The sequence below is a fragment of the Arachis stenosperma genome, chromosome 5, assembly GCF_014773155.1.
Source record: "Arachis stenosperma cultivar V10309 chromosome 5, arast.V10309.gnm1.PFL2, whole genome shotgun sequence".
Classification (NCBI taxonomy): Eukaryota; Viridiplantae; Streptophyta; class Magnoliopsida; order Fabales; family Fabaceae; genus Arachis; species Arachis stenosperma.
The window spans coordinates 133,650,315-133,669,813 of NC_080381.1; the positions used below are offsets into that span (position 1 = coordinate 133,650,315).

Consider the following 19,499-nt stretch of genomic DNA (forward strand, 5'->3'; position numbering starts at 1 on the left):
TTCAATTATGGTTGAATTCAATAACAAGTTTTAGTTCTTATCATTTGTTGACCTTAGAATTCCACTTAAACAACCATTTTTTGACCATGCCAAGGTTTTGCCTCATTCTTTCTTATCAAAATTTGGTCTCTGGTATAATGTCATAGAGAAAACAAAAGATAATTATCCAATCCAGGGGGTTGGTATTAGTATTCTTTTTAGTACAAGATTTAGCACACATTACACTTACAACTTCAAATTTTAGATATCTTCGTACCAAAAAGCTATCATTATAGTTAAGCTAGTTGCCACAATCTTTTTCAACTGTAATAACAAAATTCTTGTCGAATTTCATTTTCTTTTCAACAACTTCATATTTGTGAACCATAACTATGGTATATTTGTTGTTTTGCTAGCACATCAGGCACATTAGGCATCAAAACCATGGATATAAAGTTCGAACAATCTAAAACGTTTTCTTCTATGCAATGTAAGTTGATATTCCATAGGTCAAGTCGGCAAAAGCAAATGAGAAGTTCTATGGTATCTTAAGCATTGTTCACCATAACGTTCTCCTTTTACATTTTAACCTTGGAAAATGAGCTGGATATGCTATCACTTTTGAACATAATATGCAAAGCTCTCAAATATAATACGAGGTGTAGAATTTATATCGTATTCTTTAGTGCACACCAACTAAACAAAATTTGTTATATGTTCAAAGTAATGTTTTTTCTAATTTTCCTAATTTGTGTACTTTTATTTTCTCACAAGCAAAGACATTGAATATTTCTTGCAAGTTGATAAATCCCATTTTTAGGATTTATCTTTTATTGAATCTAGAGCATTTTATCAACCTTTTTTTTCACGTTTATTCAATGAAATAGCATAATTTTGTGATTTCTCCTTTAATTGTGTTTAAGTGTGAAAACATGCTTTTTGGGTCTTCAATTTGATAATTTTAATCTTCCTTTGATTCCACTAGATGCCTTGATGTGTTTGCTAGTGATTTCAGATTGAAAAGGGCTAGAAATGAATCAAAGGAGTGAAGAGAAAGCATGCAAAGTGGAGAAATCATGAAAAGCCAAAGATTTGGGACAAGTCCATGAACGCGCGCGCGCACTTGACGCATACGCGCGGATCGCGCAAAATCCCATGGACATGTACGCATGCTGTACGCATATGCGTCGGTGCTGGCACATGATTTTTTGAGTGAATTCATGCCCAGCGAATTCACAGAGGGTGTGGGGCCCAGTTTGGAATCAATTTTGGCGCCAAAATGCTTAAAAGATCAAGGATTGAAGGGAAAGGCATCATTCTATCATCTAGGAGGAATTGGGAAGATTTAGTGGTAGTTTTAGAGTTAGTTTCTAGGGAGAAAAGCTCTCTCTTCTCTCTAGAATTAGGGTTCTTAGTTTTAGATCTAAATCTATCTCATCTATTACTTCAATTTTCCTTTTCCATATTTAATTCTTCTCTTGTAGTTGTAGCATTCTACTTCTCTTGTAGTTTCTTTATATTGTTAATTGTAGTTTATGAATTCACTTGTAGATCTACATTTCTCTTCAATGTAATTGGTAAGTTCTTTGTGGTTCATAATTGTTTTGTTTCTCTATTTTTAATCTCTTGCTTTTGTAGTTAGATCTCTCTTTAATTCTTGCAATTCATGTTGTTTACCTTTATTGCCTTTTATGTGTTTGATGAAATGCTTCTTCTAGCTATGAGTTAGATTTTGTTCCTCTTGGCCTAGGTAGAGTAATTAGTGACTCTTGAGTTATCAAACACTTTTGTTGGTTGATAATTAGAGATTGCTAATTGACTTGAATGCTACTAAAGCTAGTATTTCTTATGATTTGACTAGGACTTGTGGAATCAAGTTAATTCATCCACTTGACTTTTCTCCATGGTTAGAGGTTAACCAAGTGGGAGCAATGAACAATTCTCATCACAATTGATAAGGATAACTAGGATAGGACATCTAGTTCTCATATCTTGCCAAGTGCTTTCCTAGTTGTTAGTTTATTTCTTTTGCAATTTACAATTCTTGTTCCTTACCCCAAAACCCCAAAACATACCTCTAACCAATAACAAGAACACTTTATTGCAATTCCTAGGGAGAACGACCCGAGGTTTAAATACTTCAGTTTATATTTTTATAGGTTTGTTACTTGTGACAACCAAATTTTTGTATGAAAGGATTATTGTTGGTTTAGAAGCCATACTTGCAACGAGAATTCATTTGTGAAATTCTAGACCACACCAAAGTCCACTCATCACGAATCAAGTAGGGCAAAATACACCTAACAATGGAATACCACCAACTGATATATAATGATATCATTAATGTGCTGTGATACACCCTGATGATTTATAGAAAAAGAATATGAAAAATTTTATTAACACGGATTAACATGGAAATTAAAAGTTTTATACATTCGATAAACTAAGCAAAGAAAATATGTAGGCCTATTAGATTAGTTGGTTAGAGCGTCGTGCTAATAACGCGAAAGTCGTAGGGTTTTGAAACATATTTTTACCAAACAATATGTATATGGAGCAAATTATAGCACTTGTTATGGTACAGCATAATTGTCTTCCTATGAAAAAGATACTACATAATTGTCTTCCTCTGAAAAAAGTTTGCCGAAACATGTAAGGGAAATTCATGGAAGCTCTATCCCTAATACACAAAAGTACATGTATCTGACAAGTTCTTTTTCTTAGTAAAAAGTGCAAAACTTCTTGAAAATTTTACTTAGATGATTGTTTTGCAATGTATACTCTTTATGTTACCAACGTAATAATTACATCCCTTACTTCCTTTATTGCTAAGAGGGCCATAAATCAAAATCCAAATGAAAGTTAAGCTCTTGCCACTTTTTTTTTAAAATATCTCGATGCATTCATAGTGAATGATAGATTATAAAACTTTCTAGTTTTAATCTCTTTCATAAGTAGATTTCATGTGAAATGATATGGAGCTGTTTGGATTTTACTATGTCATCAAATCAAGTAAGATTTTTAGATTATTCCAGTTTTATTAGTTAAATATATCCCTCAAAAAATTGTTTTCTAACCTGTTGAGAGAGATAAATATTAAATAAAGACAATTAGAAAAAGAAAACATAATGCAACTCTCTGTTAGTTGTTTATAAACATAGCATGCTTTAATGCATCAACAAACAACGCCAAGAAAGACCATAAAAAGATGACTTCAATTATGGTTAAATTCAATCCCAAGTTTTAGTTCCGATCATTCGTTGACCTTAGAGTTGCACTTAAACAACCATTTTTTTCCTATGCAAAGGTTTTGCGCCATTCTTTCTAATCAAAATTTGGTCTCTGTTCTAATGTCATAGAGAAAACGAAAGCTAATTATCCAATCCAAGGGGTGGTATTAGTATTCTTTTTAGTACAAGATTTACCACACACTAATCTTACAACTTCAAATTTTAGATATATTCGTACCAAAAAGCTATCATTATAGTTAAGTTAGTTGCCATAATCTTTTTCAACTGTAATAACGAAATTCTTGTTGAATTTCATTTCCTTCTCAACAACTTCATATTTGGTAACCATAACTATGCTATATTTGTTGTTTTGCTAGCACATTAGGCATTAAAACCATGGGTATAAAGATCGAACAATATGAAATGTTTTCTTCTATGCAATGTAACTTGATATTCCATGGGTCAATTTGGCAAAAGCAAATGGGAAGTTTTATGGTATCTTAAGCATTGTTCACCATAACGTTCCCCTTTTATATTTTAACCTTGGCAAATGAGCTGGGTATGCTATCACTTTTGAACATAATATGCAAAGCTCTCAAATATATTACGAGGTTAGGAATTCATATCATATTCTTTAGTTCTAACCAACTAAACAAAATTCATTATATGTTCAAAGAAATTTTTTTTCTAATTTTCCAAATTCACGTACTTTTATTTTCTCACAAGCAAAGACATTGAATATATCGCTCTATTTTAAATTGATTTGTTAATTATTTATATATTGATTCTAGCTATTTCTTACGAATCAAGTAGAGCAAAATACACCTAATACTGGAATACCACCAACTGCTATATAATGATATCACTAATGTATTGTGATACACCCTGATGATTTATAGAAAAAGAATATGAAAAATTTTATTAACACGGATTAACGGGGAATTTAAAAGTTTTATACATGTCAATAAACTAAGCAAAGAAAATATGTAGGCCTATTAGCTCAGTTGGTTAGAGCATCTTGCTAATAACGCGAAGGTTGTAGGTTTGAGACTTGCATGGGCCATTGGAGGAATTATGTTTTTCAAAACCATGAATTTTAAGAGTATAAAAATAATGGCCTATCCATTTCGATGAGTGTTGATATGTTCCTTTTTATCTTTTATAAGTTTTTGTCCCAAGAAAAAATTGAATTGAGTATAAAACCTTAACAATGATACATTGGAAGTTTTTGAAACATATTTCTACCAAACAATATGTATATGGAGCAAAATATAGCACTTGTTATGGTACTGCATAATTGTCTTGTTATGAAAAAAGTTTGCCGGAACATGTAAGAGAAATTGATGAAAGCTCTATCCCTAATACCGAAAAGTACATGTATTTGACAAGTTCTTTTCCTGAGTAAAAAGAGAAAAACTTCTTGCAAAATTTACTTTGTTTAGTGTTTTGCAATTTATACTCTTTATGTTACCAACGTAACAATTACATCCCTTACTTCCTTTATTGCAAAGAGAAATCAAAATCCAAATGAGAGTTAAACTCTTGCCATTTTTTTAAATATCTCGATACATTCATAGTGAAGAATAGATTATAAAACTTTCTAATCCTAATCTCTTTCATAAGTAAATTTCATGTGAAATGATATAGAGCTGTTTGGATTTTACTATGTCATTAAATCAAGTAAGATTTTTAGATTAATCCAGTTTTATTAGTTAAATATATCACTCAAAAAATTGTTTCATTACATATTGAGAGAGATAAATATTAAATAAAGACAAACGAAAAAAGAAAACATAATGTTACTCTCTGTTAATTGTTTATAAACATAGCATGCTTTAATGCATCAACCAACAACGCCAAAAAAGGCAATAAAAAGATGACTTCAATTATGGTTGAATTCAATAACAAGTTTTAGTTCCTATCATTCGTTGACCTTAGAATTCCACTTAAACAACCATTTTTTGACCATGCAAAGGTTTTGCGTCATTCTTTCTAATCAAAATTTGGTCTCTGGTATAATGTCATAGAGAAAACAAAAGCTAATTATCCAATCCAGGGGTTGGTATTAGTATTCTTTTTAGTACAAGATTTAGCACACATTACCCTTACAACTTCAAATTTTAGATATCTTCATACCAAAAAGTTATCATTATAATTAAGCTAGTTGCCACAATATTTTTCAACTGTAATAACAAAATTCTTGTCGAATTTCATTTTTTTCTCAACAACTTCATATTTGGAAACCCTAACTATGCTATATTTGTTGTTTTGCTAGCACATTAGGCATCAAAACCATGGTTATAAAGATTGAACAATATGAAATGTTTTCTTCTATGCAATGTAACTTGATATTCCGTGGGTCAAGTCGGCAAAAGCAAACGGGAAGTTCTATGGTATCTTAAGCATTGTTCACCATAACGTTCTCCTTTTACATTTTAACCATTGCAAATGAGCTGGGTATACTATCACTTTTGAACATAATATGCAAAGCTATCAAATATAATACGAGGTTAGGAATTCATATCATATTCTTTAGTGCTAACCAACTAAACAAAATTTCGTATATGTTCAAAGAAATTTTTTTTCTAATTTTCCTAATTTGAGTACTTTTATTTTCTCACAAGCAAAGACATTGAATATATCGCTCTATTTCAAATTGATTTGTTAATTATTTATATATTGATTCTAGCTATTTCTTGCAAATCAAGTAGGGCAAAATACACCTAATACTGAAATACCACCAACCGATATATAATGATATAACTAATGTATTGTGATACACCCTGATGATTTATAGAAAAAGAATATGAAAAATTTTATTAACATGGATTAACAGAGTATTTAAAAGTTTTATACATGTAAATAAACTAAGTAAAGAAAATATGTAGGCTTGTTACCTCAGTTGGTTGGAGCATCGTGCTAATAACGCGAAGGTCATAGGTTCGAGACCTCCATGGGCCATTGGAGGAATTATCTTTTATAAAACCATGAATTTTCAGAGCATAAAAATAATGGCCTATCCATGTCGAGGAGTGTTGATATGTTCCTTTTCATCTTTTATAAGTTTTTGTTCCAAGAAAGAAATTGAATTGCGTATAAAACCTTAACAACGATACGGTGGAAGTTTTTGAAACATATTTCTACCAAACAATATGTATATGGAGCAAATTATAGCACTTGTTATGGTACTACCTAATTGTCTTTCTATGAAAAAGATACTACATAATTGTCTTCTGATGAAAAAGTATGCCGAAAAATGTAAGCGAAATTGATGGAAGCTCTATTCCTAATACCCAAAAGTACATGTATTTGACAAGTTCTTTACCTTAGTAAAAAGAGCAAAGCTTCTTGCAAAATTTACTTAGATTAGTGTTTTGCAATTTATACTCTTTATGTTACCAACGTAACAATTACATCACTTACTTCCTTTATTTCTAAGAGGGCCATAAATCAAAATCCAAATAAAGTTTAAGCTCTAGCCAATTTTTTAAAATATCTCGATGCATTTATAGTAAAGGATAGATTATAAAACTTTCTAATATTAATCTCTTTCATAAGTAGATTTCATGTGGAATGAAATGGAGCTGTTTGGATTTTACTTTGTCATCAAGACTTTTAGATTGTTCCAATTTTATTTGTTAAATATATCACTCAAAAAATTATTTTGTTACCTGCTGAGAGAGATAAATATTAAATAAAGACAAACAGAAAAAGAAAACATAATGTTACTTTCTGTTAATTGTTTATAAACATAGAGTGCTTTAATGCATCAATCAACAACGCCAAGAAAGACAATAAAAAGATGACTTCATTTATGGTTGAATTCAATCCCAAGTTTTTGTTCCGATTATTCATTGACCTTAGAATTCCACTTACACAACCATTTTATGACCATGCAAAGGTTTTGCGCCATTCTTTCTAATCAAAATTTGTCTCTAGTCTAATTTCATAGAGAAAACAAAAGCTAATTATCCAATCCAAGGGGTGGTATTAGTATTCTTTTTAGTACAAGATTTAGCACACATTACCCTTACAACTTCAAATTTTAGATATCTTCGTACCAAAAAACTATCATTATAGTTAAGTTAGTTGCCATAATATTTTTCAACCGTAATAACAAAATTCTTGTCGAATTTTATTTTCTTCTCAACAACTTCATATTTGTGAACCATAAATATGTTATATTTGTTGTTTTTCTAGCACAATAGGCATCAAAATCATGGGTATAAAGTTCGAACAATTTGAAACATTTTCATCTATGCAATGTAACTTGATATTCCATGGGTCAAGTCAGCAAAAGCAAATGGGAAGCTTTATGGTATCTTTAGCAATGTTCACCATAACGTTCTCTTTTTACATTTTAACCTTGGCAAATGAGCTAGATATGCTATCACTTTTGAACATAACATGCAAAGCTCTTAAATATAATACGAGGTGCAGAATTTATATCATATTCTTTATTGCACACCAACTAAACAAAATTCTTTATATGTTCAAAGATTTTTTTTTCTAATTTTTCTAATTCGCGTACTTTTATTTTCTCACAAGAAAAGACATTAAATATATCACACTATTATAAATTGATTTGTTAATTATTTATATATTTATTCTAGCTATTTCTTGCGAATCAAGTAGGGCAAAATACACCTAATACTGGAATACCACCAACCGATATATAATGATATCACTAATGTGCTGTGATACACCCTATTGATTTATGAAAAAAGAATATGAAAAATTTTATTAACACAAATTAATTGGGAAATTAAAATTTTTATACATGTCGATAAACTAAGCAAAGAAAATATGTAGACCTATTAGCTCAGTTGGTTAGAGCGTCGTGCTAATAATGGGAAGGTCGCAGGTTTTTGAAACATATTTCTACCAAACAATATGTATATGGAGCAAATTATAGCACTTGTTATGGTACTACATAATTGTCATCCTACGAAAAAGATACTACAAAATTGTCTTCCTATGAAAAAAGTTTGCTAGAACATGTAAGGGAAATTGATGGAAGCTCTATCCATAATACCCAAAAGTACATGTATTTGACAAGTTCTTTTCCTTAGTAAAAAGAGCAAAACTTCTTGTAAAATTTACTTAGATTATTGTTTTGCAATTTATACTCTTTATGTTATCAACGTAACAATTACATCCCTTACTTCCTTTATTGCTAAGAGGGCCATAAATAAATCTAAATGAAAGTTAAACTCTTGCCAATTTTTTTTTAAATATCTCGATGCATTCATATTGAAGGATATATTATAAAAATTTTTAATCTTAATCTCTTTCATAAGTAGATTTCATGTGGAATGATACAGAGCTGTTTGGATTTTACTATGTCTTCAAATCTAGTAATATTTTTAAATTATTCCAGTTTTATTAGTTAAATATGTCACTCAAAAAATTATTTTCTTACCTATTGAGAGAGATAAATATTAAATAAAGACAAATAGAAAAAGAAAACATAATGTTACTCTTTGTTAATTGTTTATAAACGTAGCATGCTTTAATGCATCAAACAGCAACGCCAAGAAAGATAATAAAAAGATGAATTCAATTATGGTTGAATTCAATCCCTTGTTTTAGTTCCGATCATTCGTTGACCTTAGAATTCCACTTAAACAACCATTTTTTGTCCATGCAAAGGTTTTGTGCCATTCTTTCTAATCGAAATTTGATCTCTGTTCTAATGTCATAGAGAAAACAAAAGCTAATTATCCAATCCAAGGGGTGGTATTAGTATTCTTTTTAGTACAAGATTTAGCACACATTACCCTTTTAACTTCAAATTTTAGATATCTTCATATCAAAATTATATCATTATAGTTAAGTTAGTTGCCACAATCTTTTTCAACATTAATAACAAAATTCTTGTTGAATTTCATTTTCTTCTCAAGAACTTTATATTTGTGAACCATAACTATGCTACATTTGTTGTTTTGCTAGCACATTTGGCATTAAAACCATAGGTATAAAGTTCAAACAATATGAAACGTTTTCTTCTATGCAATGTAACTTGATATTCCATATATCAAGTCGGCAAAAGCAAATGGGAAGTTTAATGGTATCTTAAGCATTGTTAACCATAACATTCTCCTTTTACATTTTAACCTTGGCAAATGAGCTGGGTATGCTATCACTTTTGAACATAATATGCAAAGCTCTCAAATATAATATGAGGTGCGAAATTTATATCATATTCTTTAGTACGCACCAACTTAACATAATTCCTTATATGTTCAAAGAAAATTTTTTTCTAATATTCCAAATTTACATACTTTTATTTTCTCACAAGCAAAGATATTGAATATATCGCTCTATTTTAAATTGATTTGTTAAATATTTATATATTGATTCTAGCTATTTCTTGTGAATCCAGTAGGGCTAAATACACCTGATACTGGAAAACCACCAACCAATATATAATGATATCATTAATGAGTTGTGATACACCCTGATCATTTATAGAAAAAGAATATGAAAAATTTTATTAATACGGATTTCAGGGAAATTAAAAATTTTATACATGTCAAAAAACTAAACAAAGAAAATATGTAGGCCTATTAGCTCAGTTGGTTAGAGTGTCGTGCTAATAATGCAAAGGTCGCAGGTTCGAGACTTGCATGGGCCATTGGAGGAATTGTGTTTTTTAAAACCATAAATTTTCAGACCTGATATGTTCCTTTTTATCTTTTATAAGTTATTGTTCTAGGAAAGAAATTGAATTGCGTATAAAACCTTAACAACGATACCGTGGATGTTTTTGAAACATATTTCTTCCAAACAATATGTATATGGAGCAAATTATAGCACTTGTTATGGTACTACATTATTGTCTTCCTATGAAAAAGATAATACATAATTGTCTTCCTTATTGAAAAAGTATGCCGGAAAATAACGAAATTGAGGGAAGCTCTATTCCTAATACCCAAAAGTACATGTATTTGACAAGTTCTTTACCTAAGTAAAAAGAGCAAAACTGCTTGCAGAATTTACTTAGATTAGTGTTTTGCAATTTATACTCTTTATGTAACCAACGTAACAATTACATCCTTTACTTCCTTTATTGCTAAGAGAGCCATAAATCAAAATCCAAATGAAGGTTAAGCTCTTGCCAATTTTTTTTTAAATATCTCGATGCATTCAAAATGAAGGGTAGATTATATAACTTTCTAATCTTAATTTCTTTCATAAGTAGATTTCATGTGGAATAATATGCAGCTGTTTGGATTTTACTATGTCATAAAATCAAGTAAGATTTTTAGATTATTCCAGTTTTATTAGTTAAATATATCACTCAAAAAATTGTTTCGTTACCTGTTGGGAGAGATAAATATTAAATAAAGACAAACAGAAAAAGAAAACATAATGTTACTCTCTGTTAATTGTTTATAAACATAGCATGCTTTAATGCATCAACCAACAACGCCAAGAAAGGCAACATAAAGATGACTTCAATTATGGTTGAATTCAATCCCAAGTTTTAGTTTCGATCATTTGTTGACTTTAGAATTCCGCTTAAACAACCGTTTTTTGACCATGCAAAGGTTTTTCGCTATTCCTTCTAATCAAAATTTGGTCTCTGTTCTAATGTTATAGAAAAAACAAAAGCTAATTATCCAATCCAAGGGGTGGTATTAGTATTCTTTTTAGTACAAGATTTAGCACACATTACCCTTACAACTTAAAATTTAAGGTACCTTCGTACCAAAAAGCTATCATTATAGTTAACATAGTTGCCACAATCTTTTTCAACAGTAATAACAAAATTCTTGTTGAATTTCATTTTCTTCTCAACAACTTCATATTTGCGAACCATAACTATGCTATATTTGTTGTTTTGCTAGCACATTAGGCATCAAAACAATGGGTATAAAGTTCGAACAATATGAAACGTTTTCTTCTTTGCACTGTAACTTTATATTCCTTGGGTCAAGTCGGCAAATGCAAATGGAAACTTCTATGGTATCTTAAACATTATACACTATAACATTCTCCTTTGAACATAATATGCAAAGCTCTCAAATATAATACGAGGTGCGGAATTTATATCATATTCTTTAGTGCGCACCAACTTAACATAATTCCTTATATGTTCAATGAAATTTTTTTTCTAATATTCCTAATTTATGTACTTTTATTTTCTCACAAGCAAAGATATTGAATATATCGCTCTATTTTAATTTGATTTGTTAAATATTTATATATTGATTCTAGCTATTTCTTGTGAATCAAGTAGGGCTAAATACACCTAATACTAGAAAACCACCAACCGATATATAATGATATCACTAATGAGCTGTGATACACCCTGATAATTTATAGAAAAAGAATATGAAAAATTTTATTACCATGGATTTCAGGGAAATTAAAAGTTTTATACATGTAAAAAAACTAAGAAAAGAAAACATGTAGGCCTATTAGCTCAGTTGGTTAGAGCGTCGTGCTAATAACGCGAAGGTCGCAGGTTCGAGACCTGCATGGGCCATTCGAGAAATTATGTTTTTTAAAACCATGAATTTTCAGAGTATAAAAATAATGGCCTATCCATGCTGACGAGTGTTGATATGTTCCTTTTTATTTTTAATAAGTTTTTGTTCCAAGAAAGAAATTGAATTGCATATAAAACCTTAACAACGATACCATGGATGTTTTTGAAACATATTTCTTCCAAACAATATGTATATGGAGCAAATTATAGCACTTGTTTTGGTACTACATTATTGTCTTCCTATGAAAAAGATACTACATAATTGTCTTCCTATGAAAAAAGTATGCCGGAAAATGTAAGCGAAATTGATGGAAGCTCTATTCCTAATACCCAAAAGTACATGTATTTGACAAGTTCTTTACCTAAGTAAAAAGAGCAAAACTGCTTGCAAAATTTACTTAGATTAGTGTTTTGCAATTTATACTCTTTATGTTACCAACGTAACAATTACATCCCTTACTTCCTTTATTGCTAAGAGAGCCATAAATCAAAATGCAAATGAAGGTTAAGCTCTTGCCAATTTTTTTTTAAATATCTCGATGCATTCATAGTGAAGGGTAGATTATATAACTTTCTAATCTTAATTTCTTTCATAAGTAGATTTCATGTGGAATAATATGCAGCTGTTTGGATTTTACTATGTCATCAAATCAAGTAAGATTTTTAGATTATTCCAGTTTTATTAGTTAAATATATCACTCAAAAAATTGTTTCGTTACCTGTTGGGAGAGATAAATATTAAATAAAGACAAACAGAAAAAGAAAACATAATGTTACTCTCTGCTAATTGTTTATAAACATAGCATGCTTTAATGTATCAACCAACAACGCCAAGAAAGGCAACATAAAGATAACTTCAATTATGGTTGAATTCAATCCCAAGTTTTAGTTTCGATCATTCGTTGACCTTAGAATTCTGCTTAAACAACCGTTTTTTGACCATGCAAAGGTTTTGCGCTATTCTTTCTAATCAAAATTTGGTCTCTGTTCTAATGTCATAGAAGAAACAAAAGCTAATTATCCAATCCAAGGGGTGGTATTAGTATTTTTTTTAGTACAAGATTTAGCACACATTACCCTTACAACTTCAAATTTAAGGTATCTTCGTACCAAAAAGCTATCATTATAGTTAACTTAGTTGCCACAATCTTTTTCAATTGTAATAACAAAATTCTTGTCGAATTTCATTTTCTTCTCAACAACTTCATATTTGTGAACCATAACTATGCTATATTTGTTGTTTTGCTAGCACATTAGGCATCAAAACCATGGGTATAAAGTTCGAACAATATGAAACATTTTCTTCTATGCATTGTAACTTTATATTCCATAGGTCAAGTCGGCAAATGCAAATGGAAAGTTCTTTGGTATCTTAAACATTGTACACCATAACATTCTCCTTTGAACATAATATGCAAAGCTCTCAAATATAATACGAGGTGCGAAATTTATATCATATTCATTAGTGCGCACCAACTTAACATAATTTCTTATATGTTCAAAGAATTTTTTTTTCCTAATTTTCCTAATTTGCGTACTTTTATTTTCTCACAAGCAAAGATATTGAATATATCGCTCTATTTTAAATTGATTTGTTAAATATTTATATATTGATTCTAGCTATTTCTTATGAATCAAGTAGGGCTAAATACATCTAATACTGGAAAACCACCAATCGATATATAATGATATCACTAATGAGCTGTGATACACCCTGATGATTTATAGAAAAAAAATTTGAAAAATTTTATTAACACGGATTTCAGGGAAATTAAAAGTTTTATATTTGTCAATAAACTAAGTAAAGAAAAAATGTAGGCCTATTAGCTCAGTTGGTTAGAGCGTCGTGCTAATAACGCGAAGGTCGCAAGTTCAAGACCTGCATGGGCCATTAGAGGAATTATGTTTTTTAAAACCATGAATTTTCAAAGTATAAAAATAATGGCCTATCCATGTCGACGAGTGTTTCAATGTTCCTTTTTATCTTTTATAAGTTTTTGTTCCAAGAAAGAAATTGAATTGCGTATAAAACCTTAACAACGATACGATGGATGTTTTTGAAACATATTTCTTCCAAACAATATGTATCTGGAGCAAATTATAAAGAAAACTAGATGAAAACTGTAAATCATGTTGCTTGTATGCGAAGTTTGTATTCGTAGGTTTTGATGAATGACAAACCAACAAACGACATGAAAGACAAACCAAACATCTTGAATGAACAAGCATGTTGAAAGATCAACCAACATTCAAAGTTGAGGAATGAAGAGTTGAAAGCAACACAACAACAACAAGAAACTCAAGTCCACAACATTTTAAGACAAGTATAGTGTCTTAGGACTTAGGTAACTTCTTGTTAAGAACCAATTGCTAAATCTCTCAACACACACTCACAAAAATGTTTTGATGCACATCTTGCAATTTGATGCTAGCCAAATGGTTTAAAAACTTGTTTTCAAAGGTACAAAAGCATAGGAATTGACTCCAACAAGTTTGAGATCAATCCTAAGCATTTTGAAGTGATTTTAAGCCATTCTTTAAGGTTTGCATCGATGCACACTCATCTTGCATCGATGCAAAGCATGCAACGACTTGTTGCATCGATGCAAAGATGTTTGCATCGATGCAACCTAGCTGAAAATTCAAATTTCAGCGTCAAAGACACATTTGCATCGATGCAAAGTGTTATGCATCGATGCAAATAATTCAAAAACATAAAAAACGGCTAGTTTTGACATAAAGGCTTCATCCCATTAATTCCCCAACGTTTCTAAGGTTTGGGGAATCTATAAATGGATGGATTGAAGCCTTATTTCATATCTTTGAGCATTTGCAAACTATCTCGTTCATATTCTTTCATTCTACACATTTTTAAGGTGTTATAATACACAATTTGAGAGAGTAATATCAATTGGTTCAATAGTGCTAAACTTGTAATCATACACTCTTCTAGAGAGTACCCATTTCATCTCAACAATTCTTTGAGAATTATTTTCTTGTACACCTTGTAAATTGGAGTGTGATCTCCAAGGTTGAGTCAAGAGTTATAAACACTATAGTCGGTGAGGATACCAAAGAGGTATACTAAGTACTCAAGGCAAATCTTAGAGAAGGTATCTCTAAGTGGAGTGGGTTAGTATACGAGTGGTGATCATATACCGTGAGGTGTTAGAAACTAAGGACTCGGATTGTAAAAGGTTTTGCGCGAGCACCTTGAAGCTTGGCAATAGTGGAACTTCTCAATTGCGATTGAGAAAGAAAGTGGACGTAGGACAAGGATTGTGCCGAACCACTCTAAATAGCGTTTGCTTCTCTCCAAACTCATCTCTTCAATATTATTGTCTTTTACTTTTGAGCAAATAAATTGTGATCGAAAAGTAGCTTCGTAAGTACTTAAGGAGTGGCTTAAGTCCGATTGGTGAAAAGCTTGATCAATTTATTTGAGTTGGTGTCTATTGGAAAGTAAAAGCTCCTTATAAATGCTTAGCAATTGAGTTAAGCTCTTGGAAAAATACTAGTACAATAACACTTTTGTATATTGTCTTTAACTTTCGCAAAAAGATTCATTGTTGTTGCATTACTCAATTCACCCCCCTCTTGAGTAATTGTGCATAGGTTCTACAAGTGGCATCAGAGCTTAACCCTTTGAAAGACTTAACCGTTTAAGGGAAAAGATCATGGCAAGCACAGGCTTTAACAACAACAACACTAGCGAAGGTAACTCAACCGCTAGACCTCCTCTTTTTAGCGGAACAAATTACTCTTATTGGAAAAATAAGATGAGAATTTGGATCCGTTCTCAAGATGTGAGAATTTGGAAAGTAATTGAGAATGGAAATCACATTCCAACAAAGACAACAAGCGCTAAAGAAGAAGGAGTCTCCGTCTTAAAGCAAGTACCGAAAGGAGAAGATGAATATAGTGACGATGACTGGAAGAAAGTGGCAATGAATGATAAAGCCATCAACTTCATTCATTGTGCACTTAACGAGCATGATTATATGAAGATCTCTACATGTGAAACCGCTAAAGAGATTTGGGATAAACTCCAAATCACTTACGAAGGAACCGACCACGTTAAAGAATCAAAGGTATTTATGTTGGTTCATGAATGGGAAAATTTTAAAATGAAAGATGAAGAGAGCATTGAAGAAGCTCTTGAAAGACTCTCCAAGATCTTCAACAATCTAAGCATGCTTGGCACAAAATACAATGATAAACAAATTGTGACCAAGGTGCTTACAAGCCTTACACCAAAATGGAACTCCAAAGTGAACGCCATTGTGGAAGGAAGGCTCTATGATCAACTTACATTTGATCAACTGCGAGGAAATCTTCTCACCTATGAAATGACTATGCTAAATAGACAACAAGGTGAAGAAAGCAAGAAGAAAAGTCTCGCCCTTAAAACAACATCACTGCAAGAAGAGAGTGATGATAATGAAGAAGAAGGAGATGAAGAATTTGTACTCTTATTAAAAAGATTCAATAAGTTTGCAATGAAGAAAAACTTCAAGAGCAAAACAAAGGTACCAAAATGCTATGAGTGTGGAGAAGTTGGACACATCAAACCCAATTGTCCAAAACTTCAAAAGGAGGACAAAAACAAGAAATTTAAGAAGAAGGAGAAAGCATACATATCATGGGAGAACGAGGATGAATCCGACTCCGATGATGACGAGGTTGCAAATCTTTGCTTAATGGCAAGCGAAGAAAAGGTTAGTGATGACAACTCCACTTCTTTTAATTTACAAGATGAATATGATGCCTTACTTGAGGTATACACAAAACTTACCCAAGATTATTCTCTCCTAAAGAAAAAGAATATGGAACTCTTAAAACAAAATGAGATGTTGAAAAACGAGAATATCAATCTTGGAAAAGATAAGTGTAGCACAAGTAGTGATCCATACAAATCTTGTAAAATGCATGAAGATGAAATTACAAATCTTAAGAACACTTTAGCTAAGTTCAATGAATCTTCAAAGAACTTAGATAAAATGTTGAAAAACCAAAAGCATGTTCATAATAAGGAAGGCTTGGGTTTTGAAAAAGGAAAATTTAAAAATGCTAAAACTCCTATTAGGCAACCGCAAGCCCAAAAGGTAAGCATGCCTAAAAGGAATGAAGCCTTTAAACATCCTCCTCAACATGCTTCATTTAGAAATTATAATCACAATGTATATAGATCAAAAGATGTTGCATTTAGGAAACAACCTAGGCAACCATTTAGAAACATGCATAGGATGCATAATCCAAATGTCATATGTCATTATTGTAATAAAGTAGGTCATATAACACCCGTATGCTTTACTAGAATTAAACATATAAACTTTCGTAGTCAAGATACGAGAGGGGCACCTTATGGGCATTATGCTCATACTAACCATCAAGGACCCAAATTCACTTGGGTACCTAAAACCAAATTTTAATTATTTTGTAGGTACGTGTTGGAGCTAAGGATACAAATTGGTATGTTGATAGTGGATGCTCCAAACACATGACCAGCGATGAATCAAAGTTCACCGCAATAGAGCCTACAAACGGAGGAAACGTGATCTATGGAGACAACAACACCGGCAAAGTAATCGGCGTTGGAAAAGTTTTGAGGTAGATTGAAGAATTTGAAGATTATAAACAATGGAGGATCAACAAATTGAAGCTTATAATGGTTTAAGTGAGTATATACATGTTGGAACTCAAAGGATTGAAGAAAGAACCACCAAAGGATGAAAATTTGGTGATTTTGGGCAAAATGATGCATGCTGCATCGATGCAACCAAGCTTTGCATCGATGCAAAGCACACGACGTGCTATGTGCATCGATGCAAAGACCATTGCATCGATGCAAACACGACCAAATTACACAAAAACAAGTGAATTTGGCATTTTTGAGCAACAAAACCCCATTTTTGAGCAAAGTCACTTTTCATTACTTTATGCTTATTTGATTATATGAATTGTTAAACTAACTCCTAGTAAGTTAAGGATTTCTATTATGGTTTAAATACTTTGATATTTCCTTCATAATTTTGTTTAATGATTAATGCTTGTATGCTTGTTTGGTGAATAACTCAAAATAGGCTTGGTACCCCTATTTTAAGTTAATATGCATGTCTTGATATATTTTAGGGGGAATTATGCATGCTTATTATATATAAAAAGAGGAAATCAAATTCTTTTCGAAAGGGGGAATATCTCATCCTTGAGATTAATAGAGAAATTAAACTTAAAAAAAAAATTCATTGTTTTATGCATGCTTCTATGACACATTTTAAACTCCCTTCTTTTTGATAATGTCAAAAGGGGGAAGAAAAGTTTGAGGATATTTGAAGTTTTGAACTTTTTGAAAAAGAAGAAGTTTGAGGATTTGAAAAAAAAAAAAAGTTTGCGAAACAATGATTTCAAAAAGACTTCCGCTAAGCAAAAAAAAAAAAAAACTTTGATAGTTAAATCGTTTTCCTTGATAAACGCCCTTTAAGGGAACAAATGCACATATTTAGGGGGAACTTCTGCAAATTTTTCTTTTGTGAAGTCTTCTCCAAAGCTTTCTATAAAACAAAGTGCATTATTGTTGCTTTCAAAATCATTTATAAATGTATTTCCTCAAAATTGGTTTGTCATTATCAAAAAGGGGGAAATTGTAAATCATGTTGCTTGTATGCGAAGTTTGTATTCGTAGGTTTTGATGAATGACAAACCAACAAACGACATGAAAGACAAACCAAACATCTTGAATGAACAAGCATGTTGAAAGATCAACCAACATTCAAAGTTGAGGAATGAAGAGTTGAAAGCAACACAACAACAACAAGAAACTCAAGTCCACAACATTTTAAGACAAGTATAGTGTCTTAGGACTTAGGTAACTTCTTGTTAAGAACCAATTGCTAAATCTCTCAACACACACTCACAAAAATGTTTTGATGCACATCTTGCAATTTGATGCTAGCCAAATGGTTTAAAAACTTGTTTTCAAAGGTACAAAAGCATAGGAATTGACTCCAACAAGTTTGAGATCAATCCTAAGCATTTTGAAGTGATTTTAAGCCATTCTTTAAGGTTTGCATCGATGCACACTCATCTTGCATCGATGCAAAGCATGCAACGACTTGTTGCATCGATGCAAAGATGTTTGCATCGATGCAACCTAGCTGAAAATTCAAATTTCAGCGTCAAAGACACATTTGCATCGATGCAAAGTGTTATGCATCGATGCAAATAATTCAAAAACATAAAAAACGGCTAGTTTTGACATAAAGGCTTCATCCCATTAATTCCCCAACGTTTCTAAGGTTTGGGGAATCTATAAATGGATGGATTGAAGCCTTATTTCATATCTTTGAGCATTTGCAAACTATCTCGTTCATATTCTTTCATTCTACACATTTTTAAGGTGTTATAATACACAATTTGAGAGAGTAATATCAATTGGTTCAATAGTGCTAAACTTGTAATCATACACTCTTCTAGAGAGTACCCATTTCATCTCAACAATTCTTTGAGAATTGTTTTCTTGTACACCTTGTAAATTGGAGTGTGATCTCCAAGGTTGAGTCAAGAGTTATAAACACTATAGTCGGTGAGGATACCAAAGAGGTATACTAAGTACTCAAGGCAAATCTTAGAGAAGGTATCTCTAAGTGGAGTGGGTTAGTATACGAGTGGTGATCATATACCGTGAGGTGTTAGAAACTAAGGACTCGGATTGTAAAAGGTTTTGCGCGAGCACCTTGAAGCTTGGCAATAGTGGAACTTCTCAATTGCGATTGAGAAAGAAAGTGGACGTAGGA

General features: G+C 31.5%; 3 non-coding genes across 3 annotated transcripts; all 3 read left to right on the forward strand.

The window, feature by feature from the left end:
* The first annotated feature begins 9,772 nt into the window (after nucleotides 1-9,772).
* Nucleotides 9,773-9,846, forward strand: TRNAI-AAU (transfer RNA isoleucine (anticodon AAU)). Its single transcript has one exon. It is a non-coding gene; the product is annotated as a tRNA-Ile (tRNA).
* A 1,783-nt stretch (nucleotides 9,847-11,629) lies between these two features.
* On the forward strand, nucleotides 11,630-11,703 carry TRNAI-AAU (transfer RNA isoleucine (anticodon AAU)). The gene has a single exon. It is a non-coding gene; the product is annotated as a tRNA-Ile (tRNA).
* Nucleotides 11,704-13,523: 1,820 nt separating this feature from the next.
* TRNAI-AAU (transfer RNA isoleucine (anticodon AAU)) lies at nucleotides 13,524-13,597 on the forward strand. Its single transcript has one exon. It is a non-coding gene; the product is annotated as a tRNA-Ile (tRNA).
* Nucleotides 13,598-19,499: the final 5,902 nt, after the last annotated feature.